We start from the raw sequence: 17,394 nt of genomic DNA on the forward strand, positions 1-17,394 counted from the left end.
AGTGTGTATTTTATTTATGCCACAGGCTTCCTTTATTTCATACTCTATATTTGATAAATGTAATCACCACTTTTAAGCATTGCAATGTTTCCCATCAGAATCATTGTCTTCTCATATTAAATTAATTTATCATTGGATCTCTGTGGAAATAGTCTAGGTTCTCATAAATTTATGATTCTCAGTGTGCAGATAATTGTTCTGAACTTAACTTCATACTTACTTCCTTGATTTCTACATTGATAAGGTGTGAGGAATGCATATATTAGAAAAATATTGTCCTTAAATGATGGATCTTAATATTTTTGAAATGTTATTCTACCATAAACTAAAATAACTAAATAAAAAAAAATCACTAAATATTATTTATATTTAATTAACAAGTAGTCTATGGGAAAACTAAACCTATTCTAGCACCTTTATCTCTTGCCATATAATATACAAAAATGGATGAGTAGCAGCATCTACACATACTGTTTAATTTAGCTTTACACTGAAAAAATATATAAATATTGGAAATAATTAAAACTAGCTCCAAATAAATTTTTGACATGCCCAATTATAAAAAATGTCATTTTTAACTTTTTTCATAAAAAGAAGAAAAATCATATTGTATATGGTTATTCATAACATGCTTTTTATACAATGTAAATCACATATACATTTGAATACATATATACAAACATCAGACAAAGAATTATATTTTGTGAACACAAAATATGATCTCAAACTACACGTCATATATATGTAAGAAAAATATTTTTCTTACAGGTCTTTTCTTCTACTTGGATAGAATAACAACAAGATATTTCCATTACTTGTGAGTATTGTGAATGGTGTCATTTCACTAATGTCTTTTTATGCCCATTTATCCTTTGTGTAGAAGATGGCTACTTATTTCTTTGAGATAATTTTAGATCCAGAAACTTTGCTGTAGTTGTTTTTCAGCTATAGGAGTTCATTAGTGGAATTTTGGTGGTCAATTAAGCATACTAGCATATAATCCACAGATAGTTATATCTTGACTTCTTCCTTTCCAATTTTCATTCTCTCGACTTCCTTTTGTTGTCTAATTGCTCTGCATAGAACATTGTGTACTGTATTGAATAGATAGGGAGAAAGTGGGAAGCCTTCTCTAATCCCTGATTTTAGTGGGATTTCTTCAAGTTCCTCTCCATTTAGTTTGATGTTGGCTATTAATTTACTGTATATTGCTTTTATTATGATAAGTATGGATCTTGAATACCTGATCTTTTCACAACTTTTAACATGAAGGTGTATTGTATTTTGCAAATGGCTTTTCCAGCATCTAATGATATGATCATGCGTTTTTCTTTTCCTTTGAGTTTGTTTATATAGTGGATTACTTTGATAGATTTTCGTATATTGAACCAACCCTGCATCTCTGGCATGAAGCCTACTTGATCACAGTGAATGATAATTTTGATGTGTCCGTGGATTCAGTTTGTGAGATTATATTGAATATTTTTGCATCGATATTCATAAAGGAAATTATTCTGAAGTTCTCTTACTTTGTTGTCTCCTCATGTGGTTTAGGTTCCAATGTAAGTGAGGTTTCATAGAACAAATTAGGTAGTGTCTCTTCTGTTTCTATTTAGTGGAATAGTTAGAAGAGTATTTGTATTATTTCTTCTTTGAAAGTCTGATGGAACTCTACACAAAAACTATCTGGTCCTGTGAGTCTCTTGATTGGGAGACTTTTAATGACTGCTTCTATTTCTTTCGAGTTTACGGGACTCTTTTGATGGTTTATCTGATCCTTATTTAACTTTCTTGATATCTGTCTAGAAAATCATCCAAATCATCCATTTCATCTAGATTTTCTAGTTGTGTTTAGTATAGGCTTTTGTAATAGGGTTTGATTTTTTTTTTTTAATTTCTGCAGTTTCTGTTATGTCTCCCTTTTCAGTTATGAGTTTGTTAATTTGGATATGGACTCTGTGCCCTCTAGTGAGGTTGGTTAAGGATTTATATATCTTGTTAATGTCCTCATAGAACCATATCCTAGATTTGCTGATATTTTATATAATTCTCTTTGTTTCTACTTAGTTGATTACAGACCTGAGTCTGATTATTCCCTGCCATCTACCTTTTCACCTTGGTGTGAATCGAACAAAGCAAAAGAAAAATCTATATGACAAGAACTTCAATTCTCTGAAGAAATCAAAGAAGGTCTCAGAAGCTGGAAAGGTCTCCCAAACTCATGATCAGCAGGATTAACATAGTAAAAATGACCACTGTACCAATAGCAATCTACAGATTCAATACAATCCATATCAAAATTCCAACTCAAAGAAAATGAAAGAACAATTAATATTTTAATCTGGAATAACAAAACAGTGAGGATAGTGAAAACTATTTTCAACAATAAAAGAATGTTTGGGAGAATCACCATCCCTGACCTCAAAGTGTACTACAGAACAATAATGATTAAAAACTACATGGTATTGTTACAAAGAAAAACAGGTAGATCAATGGAATATAAGTAACAATCCAAAAAAAAAAAAAAAAAAAAAAGCCCATACACCTCTCATCACCTGATCTTTGATAAAGAAGCCAAAGCCATCCAGTTGAAAGAAGACAGCATTTTCAACAAATGCTGCTGTTTCAAATTGTGGTCCGCATTTACAAGAATACAAATTGATCCATTCTTATCTCCTTATATAAGTCTCACGTTCAAGTGCATCAAGGACGTCCACCTAAAACCAGATACACTGATCTAATAGAAGAGGAAGTGGGAAAGAGTCTCAAACACAGCTGTTCAATGGCAAACTTCCTGAACAGAGCACCAGTCGCTCAGGTTTTATGATCAACTATACACAAATGGAATCTCATAACATTGCAAACTTCTGTGAGGCAAAGAACACTGTCAACAGGACAAAACAGCAACCAACAGATTGGTAAAAGATCTTTTCAAACCCTATATTTGATAGAGGGCTATAGTCTAATATATACGAAAAACTCAATAAGTTAGACTCCAGAGGACCAAACGGCCCTATTAAAAATTGAATACAGAGTTAAACAAAGAATTCTCAGCTGAAGAATCTAAAAGAGCTGAGAAGCACCTAAAGAAATGTTCAACGTCCTTAGTAATCAGGGAAAGGCAAATCAAAGTGACCCTGATATTATACCTCACATCAGTCAGAATGGCTAAGATTAAATCTCAGGTGTCAGAAGATGTTGGTAAGTATGTGGAGAAAGAGCAAAACTCCTCCATTACTTGTGGTATTGCCAGCTAGTACAACTACACCGGATAGTAGTGTGGCAGTTCCTCAGAAAATGGGAAAGAATTCTACCTGAACACCCAGTTTACTACTCTTAAGCATACACTCAAAAGTTCACCCAACATATAACAATGTCACATGCTCAACTATATTCATAGCAGCCTGTTTTTAATAGATAGAATCTGGAGACAATTTCGATGTTGCTAAGCAGAGGAATGGATACAAAAAGTATGGTACATTTACACAACTTAGTACTACTCATCTATTAAAACAATGGCGTCATGTAATTCTCAGGCAAATGGATGGAACTAGAAAATATCATCCTGAGTGGGATAACCCAGTCACAAAAGAACAGACATGGTCTGTACTCACTGTTAAGTGAACATTAGGCAAAAAGCTCAGCATACACATGACACAACTCAGAGAGCATATAAAGCTCAAGAAGTAAGAACAAAATGTGGATGCTTCAGTCCTACTTAGAAGAGAGAACAAAATAAATATTTGAGATAGAGTGAGAAAGATGTGAGAAAGGAGTGGGAGGGAAATAGTAGGGAAGGACCAGGTGTGGAAGGAGACAGGAGAATTACAGAGGGACAGAGATTTGAACAGAAGCATGTAAAAGTGGGGGAACTGGGGGGTAGCCACTAGAAATTTCCAGATGCCAGGGAAGCAAGAGGTTCTTATGTCCTCAGAATACCCAAAATATTCAAAATACCCATCAAAGGAGAGAGAGAACCTGGAGATGTCACTTCCAATTTTTATGCATGGCCCCCAGTTTAAGGATGGAAATTTCTAAAGGATATGATGGGACAAAGTGTAGAGCAGGGACTTAAAGAAAGGCCATCCAGAGACTGCTTTCATCTAGGGATCCATCCCATCTGCAAATTCCAAACCCAGACACTATTGCTGATGTCAAGAAGCTCTTGCTTATAGAAGCCTAGTATATCTGTCCCCTGAGAGATTCTGCCAGAGAGTGACCAATACAAATTCAGGTGTTTGCAGCCTACTACTGTACTGAGCACAGAGACCCAAATGGAGGAGTTAGGGGAAGGACTGAAGGAGTTGAAAGGGATTTGAAACCCTATAGGAAGAACCATGATATCAATAAACTAGCCTTCCCCTTCTCCCAGAGCTCAAAGGCACTAAACCACCAACCACAGAGTTCAAATGGAGGGACCCATGGCTCCAGCTGCATATATAATTGAATATAGCCTTTTTAGGCACCAATGGGAGGGAAGGCCTTAGGTCCTGTGGCAGCTTGGTGTCCCATCCCATCATAGGGAAAGATAGGACAGTGATGTGGGAGTGGATGGGTGGGTGGAAGAGTACCCTTACTGAAGCAGGGTTGAGGGGTAATGGGATAGGAGGTTTGAGGAGGGGAATCTTGGTAGGGACATAACATTAAAAATGTAAATAAATAAAATAACCAATAAAAATAAAAATAAACCATATATCCTTTAGTAAAAAAGAAAAAGTAAAAGAAAAAGAAAAGAAAAAGGCTTGTGTCAAGCAGATGATGAGCCAACATCACTATGGCAGTGTCTACTTCATATTTTGAACATAAGAGACACTGATATAACTTGCTTGATACAAGCAAAACATTGATTCTGAACCTTTCTCAAAATTGCCCCAGTAGTCCTAGTCTGCTATACAGTATACCTAAACATGTAGCCTTAACTAGCTGGCACTATTTGAGAGGGTTAACAGAAATTTCACAAGGTGGAAAATGGCAAGAACATTTGCAGAACCAAGGTTGAATTTTAGTGTCCGATGCTTACTCAGAGAATGTAAAAGGAGGATTAGGATCACTGCATCCTTACTTGGGAAGAAGACAAACCTATCATATCCACATGAACTTAAATTTACCACACAATCTTCTAAGCAGACAGGTGGTCAAAGGTCTCAGAAGTCTACTATAAAAAACAATATTTCCTTCTTGCCTGTACATAAAAAGATGACTTCCTGTTAGATGAAGAAGAGGCTGAAAAATGGCAGAACAAGTATTTCAACATAATGATGGGCATGTCATCAATCATAACACATATATCATGATGGCCACTGAAAGGGCCTTAAGTTATCTTCAGTTTTATTCTTTACATATATTTTCTATATGTATGTATATGTATATGTATATGTGATTTTATATATATGTGTGTGTGTGTGTGTGTGTGTGTTTGTGTATTCATGCATGCATGCACATGTATGTGGTGGCCCGGATTCTATAACAGATGTATTTTTCAGTTGCTCTTCAAAATTTGGTACTCACTAGTTCCTAAACTAGCCAATGAACACGAGGGTTCTTTCGGTGTCTGCTTCCCCAGGTCTGGGGATATATATATGCACACCACCACACTATCTTTTAATGTAGATGCTAAAGATCCAAACTCAGTTACTCACATTGGTGCATCAAATGTTTGACCAATCAAGCCATTTACCAATCACTAAATCATAAGTTCTTGTAACTCAGTGACTTACAAATTCAAAACTTGTTGGGTAGTTCCTTTTAGTGTTTTATAAAAACAATCTCACTGATAACATGGTATTACAAAGTCAAAGTTGAGTGTTATGATTAATCTCTGCAGCCATAACTATAATTATATTAATGGATACAAAGGGCTTAGGAAATGGATTTGACAGTGATATGCTTGCTACACAAAAAAAAAATGAGAGTCTGAGCCTGGTTCCTTAGCATCTACTTAGAAAACTAGATTTGTCACTAGATGAAGTGAGATAGGAAGAGTCCTGAGCTCAATGAGCAGCTAATCTAGCAGTCAGTGAGCTCCAAGTTTAATGTCTTAGAGAACAAAGTGGAATATGAGAAAAGTAGACATTCAGTCTTTAATTCCTTAAATGTCAAAATGAACACAAATCCAAATCTTCACATGTGCACATGTACACAAGTGTTGATTTGGGCATCTGTAAAATCATCAAGAAGCAGATTGTGTGCTTTCTGAACACCCCAAAAACAGTGTTGGGTGCAGAGAAATCAATGAGCAGGTATTACAGCTACCCAGATAAATTGACTAAGTGTTTGAACGTATGCTATCTTGTCTTCTGTTTTACAGAGATTTCAGGTCTTTTTGATTCTGGCAACTCTGTTACATACATGTTCCAAGAACCATACCCAGTGACCAAGAACATAAGCCACTCATCTTCAGGTATCTACAAAGATAAAGCTGCATCCAAGAAAATGATCACACTGAGTTTCATGACAGCACAAGCTCCCTTCATCTTTCTTTACCTCAATTACTCCTTTCAGAATTTCCTAGCTATTTGCTCTCCAGAAATGGTAAGTGTTGGTGGCATAAAGGCAGAAAGCTAGTCTTGCCTGGTAGGACAGCTCATGATCTGCAGTACCCTGCAGAGACTTATACCTGAGCAGACTTAGCATAATATTACTTCTAGTTTATCTATATAAGCTATAATTGTTATGCTGGGCCAGTGTCAATTTTTTGAAGTTTAAACTCATTGAGGATAATTTGCTTTGATTGTCTTGAAGTAATTATTTATTATTTGTTCCTCACTGAAATCCATTAAGTATAATAAATCATAAGCAGATCTAAATTGCAGAAGGAGTCTTGCCACATGTACTCTGTCATCTTTCCAACTATACTTGTCACTGGGAGATGGAAAAGCACACATACTGTCTGTGTTTATAAATGAGCACTATCCAGGTCTTTGAGAAAGTATGATATCAGAGTAATAACACTGTGGCACAGAACCTCACTTTTGAGAGTCTGATTTTTCTTTGAGAGGTATCAATTCTTTTATAATGACTGACTACTTAGCTATGATATTTACCACTCAGAAATTGCAAGACCTAGAGTATTTTACTTGGCCAATGAGTTCTGCTAATTTGCAAAAGGAAATTTTGTTATTGGTTTTTATTTTTTCTTGTAATTATTGCAATTAATTTTAAAACTCATGAGTTCTTACAAGACATTGTAGCCTTGATCTTACATACATACATGAACTCAAATGCCTGTTTAAAGAAGACCTTTTGTCTCAGTTTTCATCCTGTAGCACCTAGGCTATCAGGATGACATTACTGATTATGAGCATTCAATAAAAATCTATTTTGAAAGATCAGGAATTCAAGGCTGATATCATACAAAAAATAATGATGATAGCCACATATGATGGTCTTATCACATACAATTTTTTTAATCTCACTATGCCAGAACAAAACCTCCTAGTAGAAGCAAAACCAGTTACACAATGAAGTCAGTATCCCATCATATAGACCAATTATTTGAACAAATGAATGGACGAAATGCACATGTATCCCTATAGTATCATCTCCCAAAGCATTCTCCTGTTTTCCTGAATATGGTTCTACTCCTCTAGCAATATTCGTTTACAATTAAATCATTCTAGAATTTGGTCAGTTCATGCCAACCACACAGTTCAGCTTCAGGATGAATGGTGGTATGTAACAGCTGAAGTGAAGCCGATGGAAGGTGGCTTCTATACAGTTGTCTACACCATAGGTGTAAATCACATATTGTATTTTTTATTGGATATTTACTTTATTTACCTTTCAAATGTTATACCCTTTCTAGGTATCCCCTTGGAAACTCCCTATCCCATTTCCCCTTCCCCTGCCTCTATGAGAGTGTGAGTGTGTTCTCCTACCCACTCACTCACTCCCACCTTCATCCCCCTGGCATTCCCCTACACTGGGTCATTGAATCTCCAAAGGACCATGGACCACCCCTCCCATTAATGACCACCTTTTTTTCTGACTTAGTGTGTACGTGTGTGTGTGTGTTGTCTTTCTTTCTGATGGAGTACCACTATGAGTTAAATATAAAGAACTATTCATTTAATCTAAAAGATTATGGGGAGTGTGTAGTACTACTAACCTAAAGCTCAAGAATAACAATAAATGATCAATAAGGTTTTATACATGTTATTTATCCTTAGACCACATTAGAGGGAAGAAAAAGAAAGTATGGTGAGGCAAGAAGAGAGAGAGAGAGAGAGATGAGGGAGAAGAAGAGAGAGGGAGAAAGGGGGCAGGAAGAGAGGAAAAGTGCAGAGAGTGAAGAGTGGTCACAAAGACAAGTTTATATCAAGCCAGTCCTACATGGCAGCTCTGTTGGGCAGAGCTGAGAAGGAATGCTCACATGCTAACACTCCCTAAACATTTAGTAGATAAGAGTTTTGCTTTATTACATATAAACCCCAAACCAGTTCAGACCAGAGAGCAGAGTATGACTGAAGAGAATTTGCCTACATTTAATCTTCCTTTAGTTAAGGGAAGCTTAGCCTATTGGTTCGAGCAGGGCATGCTTGCCTCTGGATGCAGATGGGATCAGATGTTGTGATTTATTGCTATGTGATTTGCTTAGTGTTGGAGGAGGATGTAAATAGTACCTCTGCATAAGTGTCACTGGCTGTGCTGCCATGTGTGTTAATATTAAAACAATGGTATGCTCAGACAGAGGCAAAATAGGTTTCTGGCTGTAAAACTACTCCCTGTGTTTGATTACCCGAATGCTTCACTGAAAGAAACATTTCTTTCTTTCTTTCTTTCTTTCTTTCTTTCTTTCTTTCTTTCTTTCTTTTTTTTTTTTTTAAAGAGAGTTCAGTATGAAATTATGGGTAAGAATGCAAGAGAGTAAAACACTTAGTGAACCATTTTAGAAATGCGTTTTTAGAATAAATAATAAAGGACTGCCACAAAGCTGCTTGTATTTGCTATTTTTACAATGGCACACAGTGATGCACACAGGAACCTGAAGGGAAGAAATCTTCATAACTGGAGTCAATTTCTCACACACATGTTGTAAGGCATAGATACAGGCAGCATAGTTTGAAAGTCCTGGTACAACTGAGATGTTAGAATAGAATAAAACCTGGGTGAATTTTCTAAGAACAAATGATGTTAAGGTTAATAATTAAGCTCTACCATATCATCATTGTTCAGACAAACCACATGTGAAAATACAGATCCCTGCCTAAACATGGGTAGATGTATAAATTTATTATTTCTCCCTTTTCAAAATGACAAAACTACATAAGGAACTTTTTACAAGTTGAAAATGCTAAAATTGCTAAAGGACAAAGTGAACAGAAGTCTACTTAAGGTGGGCCACAATATGTTAGTATTCTGTATAGTATATGTTAGCATACTGTAGGGATTGTAAGACTGGAGAACAGATGGAAGAGAAGGATATGCTGAAAAAAGAGCTCATGGGACTGTGTTTCACTGTTACTGATGGTCTCTCCTAGGATTGGTTGTTTAGAGATCTTGGCATTATATTTAATCATTTAAGCTATGTACACAAATATCAAAGTAGCTATGATGGCTATTTCTGGTTGTTAACTTGACTAATATGGAATGAATTACATTTAACAAATAAAAGGCAAACCTGTGCTTCAGATCTTGAGACTGGAAGGCACAGACTGCTGACCTGGATCTTGATATGGGATGACACGCACTCTTGATATAGATCTTGAGCCATAGTGGCCATGAAAAGTGTATGCCCAGGAAAGGTATTACATGCCTTTAATCTGAGGAGATAGAGGCAAGTATCCCTTGAGTTTAAGGCAAGCCTGGAACAAAGCAAGTTTTAAATGCAGGCATGATGGCATATGCCTTTAATCTGGGCCATAGATTCTGCTAGAGATCTACATGAGGACAATTGATGGAGGAGGGTATTATTTTTCATCTTCATGGGCTTACTTGCCATCATATCTGTTTGAACCCTCTAGTGCATGACTCCACCTTATGCAGGAAATCAGCTTATACACCTACCCTTGTGGCACCAAGAAACTATGATATTCATGGGCTTTCCATTCACAGTTACCTATTGAAGGGGTTAGATAGACTGCAGACTGTAAGTTATCCTAGTAATTTCCTTTAATATATACAGACATTCCATAAGTTCTATGACTCTAGAGAACCCTAACTAATAGACTAGCAAATAATTTAATTTGAAACAAGGTGAAATTAAAAGCCAGAACAGTAGGCCCCTGCTTAGTTTCATGGGCTTCTTTTGTACATCAAGGAGGAAAAAGAAGGGGAGGAAGGTGAAGAGGAGGAGGAGGAAGGGGAGGAGGAAGAAGAGGAAAAGGAATTGGCATGTGCATTGTTTTCTATTCTTATTGATAAACTTGGGTTATATAAGGCTCTGTTCATAGCAAATACCCTTCTTCATGATGCATCTAACATTAGTCATATGTATATCCAATCATGCTTAGTTATAAATCAGTAAATAAGGGACCTTTCCTCGAAGTTACCTTGCCTTGCTCTGCATGTGACCAAATCCTGCCGAGTTTGAATCAGTGAAGTAGCCTTAGCTCTGGGATATGCTTCAGAATGTGTTTTGCCACACAAAAGCAATTACTAAAGGCTTTCAGGTAACTCCATTGTTTCATAAGGGGTGTACATACAGCTTGATGGAAGTGAAAGCCAAGTTGCTAAGTTCATTGAGCTAAGGGCTGTGCATTGCTTAATTTAAGCATATTCTAGGCTTCCCATTCTCACTACAATGCTTAAGATGGGGCAGTTCTGTTGAGCAAAGAGCCCGGCCTTGAATATGCAATGGGGGACAATCAAGGCATGTTTATGTAGAGAGATGTCAAATCTCAGTCTAAGGAAGATAGATAGGATATTAATCCTGAAAGATAGATAGGATGCTCTTTTCTACCTTTAACTTACAATTACATGAAGTGGAAAAATCTAGTTTCCTTGGAAAGTCAGTTATGTCAAATGATGTTTTTACTGGGATACACAAGGAAAGGATTTTTGTTGGAGCAGAAACAGGTAAACGGATGTTTTGATACAACAAACACATTGAATGACCCATAATGGAGTACAAATATAACTCCACAGACAGTAGCAGGCAAGCACAGCATTGATTTGGTTTGCTCCAACTCAATATTTTTAACTGATGTCATGCATACATTGGTTCACCTTACATATCATTGTTGAGCTTAGCTTGTGGTAATGCAGGAACTGAGAGAAACTCACCCAATAACTGCTTGTAAGATTCCTATGGCCTTGCCTCAGGATGGTTGCTGAACTTTGCAATTTCTTCAGGTTTGAGCTAGTGCTAATATATCCAGTTTGGTGTATGCCTGCTTAGAAAGCTGGACTGAGTGAAGCCGCTGGTTCATGTAAGTGCAGTACCTGTCTGCCTAGAGAACTAGTATAAATCTCTTGCATTTTATTTGTTGTTTGGTATGGTACTGAACTGCTGGCAAAGAAGTTTGAGCTCTCTCCCAAAGAACTATTGCTAAACAGATCCATTTCTCCCATCTCCTAAGAACTTTTCTGTTCCACTACCTCTGCTGGTTCTTCTAGAGGAGAGGTTTAACCTTTATTAAAAGTAGGTTGCAAAAAAATATATGCCAACACTTACCTTTTGGCATGTAGAAACTGAACAGAAGATTAGCCAGAGGTGAATTTTCTCTGTAGATGCAACATTATACAGGCATGAAGTATACTCTGCACACTGAATTCTGGATCCCAGCCTGATATTATGACTTTCCTTCTTCAATATGGAAAAAGAGAACATTTTACCACAGGATAATAAACAATATGAAAAATATGCATGATGTGTAGTTCCGTAAAAATATCCCCATTGAAAGTTAGTTCCTCATGGGAGCACCAGTCAGTGGTACATACTGCCTAGTAATCTCAGCCCACATTTGGAAATTTCCATCTGATTTGCAGTATCTCAACTATGTAGGGTGAAAAAGAAAGAAAAATCTCTATGTCCATACACCTTCCAAGATAATCATATGAACAAACCAAGGTACTTGGAGCCTTCCCGGGCTGGGTTCTCTCTAGAAGGCAGAAGATTGGATAGAGAACTGGTGTGGATTGGTGGGCAAAACATGGTATTGCAAGAGTAAAGATTGCTTATAATAAAATTACATTTGTCTGCTGTGTCTCTAAGTTACTCTGAGTCTGGAAGCTGCAGGCTTCTGACAATTAACACTCAATTGTAAAACTATGTGTGTGTTTGGGAGGATTGACAGAGGCAGAGGGTGAAGTAAAGATTAATTGCTAAGACTCCTTTCCCAATTGCCCAAGAGCCTTGCCTCTCACTGGCCAGGTGAGAGGGGGTTTGTAGCAATTAACATTTATTGAAACAGGTGAAACAAGTCATGCCAGCAGAATGAAAAGACTTTTACACAGCACACGGGCATATAAACACATACATTCATACACACATTCACCTTTTTGTTGGCTTCACAATCTGTCTCATCAACTTACACACTTATATTTGCACATTTTAACTTACAAATGCATAAATCTGTGTATTAGAAGGTCTATTAGAGAAAAGGCCCTGTCCTTATCAGTAAGAAGAACCATGTTCTATCCTATCTCATGATAAGAAAAATCCTGCCTGCTATGTTCTGGATTCTCTGCAACTCCTCCTTCTCTGCTCTCTGTCTTCTATTCTGCCCACCTCTGGCTCTTCAATTTTTTCAGCTCCTTAACTCTGTTATATGTTTCTCTGTCTCTTCTCTTTCTCTTCAGTTCTATAATATTCTTCTATGTTCTGCTGTCTCTTCTCCTATTTTGCTTCTGCACTGCATTTCTTTTTGTCCTTCAGCCTACTTAATCTTATTGTTCTAGTTTTTGTAATTTTTTGGAATTCACATGGTACTCCAAGTCTCCTTTTTTTTAAAAAAAATCATGACAAGTTCAAACATAAATGCAAATCATAAGTTGAATAATAAGTTACAACAGAGATGTTCATATGTTTGCTTTTATTAAGACTGGTTATCTAACTAAATATTCATCTCCTGAAACTAGGTCCCTAAGTTCACTGAAAGTATAAAATTATAATTCTTTTTTTTCCTTTTTTCTTTTTTATTAGGAATATTCCTCATTTACATTTCCCATGCTATCCCAAAAGTCCCCCATACCCTCCCCCCCACTCCCCTACCCACCCATTCCCACTTTTTGGCCCTGGCATTCCCCTGTACTGGGGCATATAAAGTTTGCAAGTTCAATGGGCCTCTCTTTCCAGTGATGGCTGACTAGGCCATCTTTTGATACATATGCAGCTAGAGTAAAGAACTCCGGGGTACTGGTCAAGTCATGATGTTGTTCCACCTATAGGGTTGCAGATCCCTTTAGTTCCTTAGGTATTTTCTCTAGCTCCTCCATTGGGGGCCCTGAGATCCATCCAATAACTGACTGTCAGCATCCACTTATGTGTTTGCTAGGCCCCAGTGTAGTCTCTTTAGAGACAGCTATATCAGGGTCCTATCAGCAAAATCTTCCTAGTGTATGCAATGGTGTCAACATATGGAGGCTAATTATGGGATTGATCTCTGGATATGGTAGTCACTAGATGGACCATCCTTTTGTCTCAGCTCCAAACTTTGTCTCTGTAACTCCTTCCATGGGTGTTTTGTTCCCAATTCTAAGAAGGGGCACAGTGTCCACAATTTGGTCTTCCTTCTTGAGTTTCATGTGTTTTGCAAATTGTAACTTATATCTTGGGTATTCTGGGTTTCTGGGCTAATATCCACTTATCAGTGAGTACATATCATTTGAGTTCTTTTGTGATTGGGTTACCTCACTCAGGATAATGCCCTCCAGGTTCAACCATTTGCCTGAGAATTTCATAAATTCATTCTTTTTAATAGCTGAATAGTACTCCATTGTTTAAATGTACCACATTTTTTGTATCCATTCCTCTGTTGGGGGGCATCTGGGTTCTTTCCAGCTTCTGGCTATTATAAATAAGGCTGCTATGAACATAGTGGAGCATGTTTCTTTCTTACTAGTTGGAACATCTTCTGGATATATACCCAGGAGAGGTATTGCAGGATCCTCTGTTAGTACCATGTCCAATTTTCTGAGAAAAAGCCAGACTGATTTCCAAAGTGGTTGTACAAGCTTGCAATCAAGTTAGCACAGTATGTCAAAAGGCAAATTAACTGCCTAATGTCTCATTAAGGATTGAGTTTTGTATAGATGATTCCAGCCAATATTTTATCTTCTTTCCTTGCACCTACAATAAAAATGTTAATTTCCACTTTGTGGACTTTAGTTATCAAAGATGAGTTTTACAGTCTAAAGAAATGATTTCCCAGCCGGGCGTGGTGGCGCACGCCTTTAATCCCAGCACTCGGGAGGCAGAGGCAGGCGGATTTCTGAGTTCGAGGCCAGCCTGGTCTACAAAGTGAGCTCCAGGACAGCCAGGGCTATACAGAGAAACCCTGTCTCGAAAAACCAAAAAAAAAAAAAAAAAAAAAAAAAGAAATGATTTCCCTAATTTTAAATCTTTTAGATGTTTGCTTTCTAATTCAGTGAAATTAGCTCATGACAAATGAAGACTTGCGTAGTCCCAGTGCAGCCTTTTATTATAAAACATTCAATAGGTACTGGTATAAACTTAGGTATTCTATAGAATCATAATTGAGAATTAAGAAATCATTTTTTGTCTACATAGTATCATTGTAAGACAGAACATCTTTGTTGATCTGCAGAAAAACTACTCAATAGGGTTGCTATTCCCTAGGGATCATTATTTTCATTTAATAATGATGAGGTAAGGCATAATACCATGAGTCAACTAAGAGATGAACTCTCTAAAAGCATTGCAACTTAGTTATTCATGTAAGAACAATCCATTTTATGTGTCATCTCTAGAATGTCATTTTTATATCTTTAGGCTTTCAAAAATAGCTCCTGACCACTCGGTATTAATAAACATAGGAATATAATGGGTTTCATAAAACCAACACAAAGACAATGTCTTCAGAGGAACTAGGGGGTGATCCATAACATGCTTGCTCCACAAGCAAAGGACCAGAGCTCTACACCAGTCCATGCATATGACTGTAAGCACAATGCTAGAAGTCAGAAATAAGTGGAATTTTAAACATCACTGACCAGCTAGTTTTGCCTTTGATGAGTATTAGGACCAGAGAGAGACCTTGTCTAAATAAAGATACAGTGCGTAAAAATGGAGAAAGATATCTACTTCGGCCTTTCGTGGAGTACAAGTATATGTGTAGACATACACACAAGCATGTAAAATGCCTACATTAACATGTATACATAGCATACAGCATCTTTATAGAGGTAGAAAAGTACATACATTCATGATATAAAATCATGGTTCTTTAAAAAGAAAATCAGAAATAATTAGAAAAATTGTTGTCAGTTTGATGGAGGAGACTTTTAAGTCTATGATGTTGGAAGTTAGACTCTCAGAAATTGCCCAGAAAATTGAACTGGGATGAATGGGGGTAGAGATGACACAGTGAGCAGACAATACAGGAACCAAAAAAATATAAGTTTTAAACAGTGTGTCTAAGTGGAGTGCCTTAATCCACTTAGATTTGACTTTAGTACAAGGAGATAGGAATGTATCAATTAGAATTCTTCTACATGATAAACACCAGTTGTGCAAGCACCATTTGTTGAAAATGCTGTCTTTTCCCATTGAATTGGTTTTGCTCCTTTGTCAAGATCAAGAGACAATAGGTGTGTGGGTTCATTTCTGGTTCTTCAATTCTATTCCATTGGTCTACTTGTCTTTTGCTCTACCAGTACCATGCACTTTTTTATATATAACTATTGCTCTGTAGTACAGCTTTAGGTCAGGCATGGTGATTCCACCAGAGGTTCTTTTATTCTTGAGAAGAGTTTTTGCTATCCTGGGTTTTTTTGTTATTCCAGATGAATCTGCAGATTGCCCTTTATAAATTGATGAAGAATTGCGTTGGAATTTTGATGGGGATTGCATTGAATCTGTAGATTGCTTTTGGCAAGATAGCCATTTTTACTATATTGATCCTGCCAATCCATGAGCATCAGAGATCTTTCCATCTTCTGAGATCTTCTTCAATTTCTTTCTTCAGAGACGTGAAGTTCTTATCATACAGATCTTTCACTTCCTTAGTTAGAGTTACACCAAGGTATTTTATATTTTTTGTGACTTCTGAGAAGTGTGATGTTTCCCTAATTTCTTTTTCAGCCTGTTTATCCTTTGAGTACAGAAAGGCCATTGACTTGTTTGAGTTAATTTTATATGCAGCTACTTCATTGAAGCTGTTTATCTGGCTTAGAAGTTCTCTGGTGGAATTTTTAGGGTCAGTTATATATACTATCATATCATCTGTAAAAAGTGATATTTTGACTTGTTCCTTTCCAAGTTGTATCCCCTTGATCTCCTTTTGTTGTTGAATTCCTCTGGCTAGGACTTCAAGTACAATGTTGAATAGGTAGGGAGAAAGTGGGCAGCATTTTCTACTCCCTGATTTTAGTGAGATTGCATCCAGATTCTCACCATTTACTTTGATGTTGGCTACTGGTTTGCTGTAGATTGCTTTTATCATGTATAGGTATGGGCCTTGAATTCCTGATCTTTCCAAGACTTTTATCATGAATGGGTGTTGGATTTTGTCAAATGCTTTTTTCTGCATCTAACGAGATGATCATGTGGTTTTTGTCTTTGAGTTTGTTCATAAACTGGATTACGTTGATGGATTTATGTATATTGAACCATCCCTGCATCCCTGGGGTGAAACCTACTTTGTCTGGATGGATGGTTGTTTGATGTGTTCTTGGATTCATTTAGCAAGAACGTTATTAAGGATTTTTGTATCGATATTCATAAGGGAAAATGGTTTGAAGTTCTCTATCTTTGTTGGGTCTTTTTGTGGTTCAGCTATCAAAGTAATTATGCCTTCATCAAGTCAATGGCGTTTCTGTACACTAAGGATAAACAGGCTGAGAAAGAAATTAGGGAAACAACACCTTATCAATAGTCACAAATAATATAAAATACCTTGGCGTGACTCTAACTAAGGAAGTGAAAGATCTGTATGATAAGAACTTCAAGTCTCTGAAATAATTAAAGAAGATCTCAGAAGATGGAAAGATCTCTGATGCTCATGGATTGGCAGGATCAATATAGTAAAAATGGCTATCTTGCCAAAAGCAATCTACAGATTCAATGAAATCCCCATCAAAATTCCAACTCAATTCTTCATCGAATTAGAAAGGGCAATCTGCAAATTCATCCGGAATAACAAAAAACCTCGGATAGCAAAAACTCTTATAAAGTATAAAAGAACCTCTGTTGGAATCACCATACCTGACCTAAAGCTGTACTACAGAGATATAGTGATAAAACCTGCATTTTACTGCGATAGCAAAAGCCAA

At 36.8% G+C, this 17,394-nt stretch overlaps 1 pseudogene; it reads left to right on the forward strand.

Annotated features, from left to right (window-relative positions):
- LOC147006094 (contactin-associated protein like 5-2-like) overlaps positions 1-17,394 on the forward strand; it is a 195,864-nt pseudogene that overhangs the window by 54,052 nt on the left and 124,418 nt on the right.

The sequence above is a fragment of the Mus caroli genome, unplaced genomic scaffold, assembly GCF_978045245.1.
Source record: "Mus caroli unplaced genomic scaffold, Mus_caroli_1 scaffold_1, whole genome shotgun sequence".
NCBI lineage: Eukaryota > Metazoa > Chordata > Mammalia > Rodentia > Muridae > Mus > Mus caroli.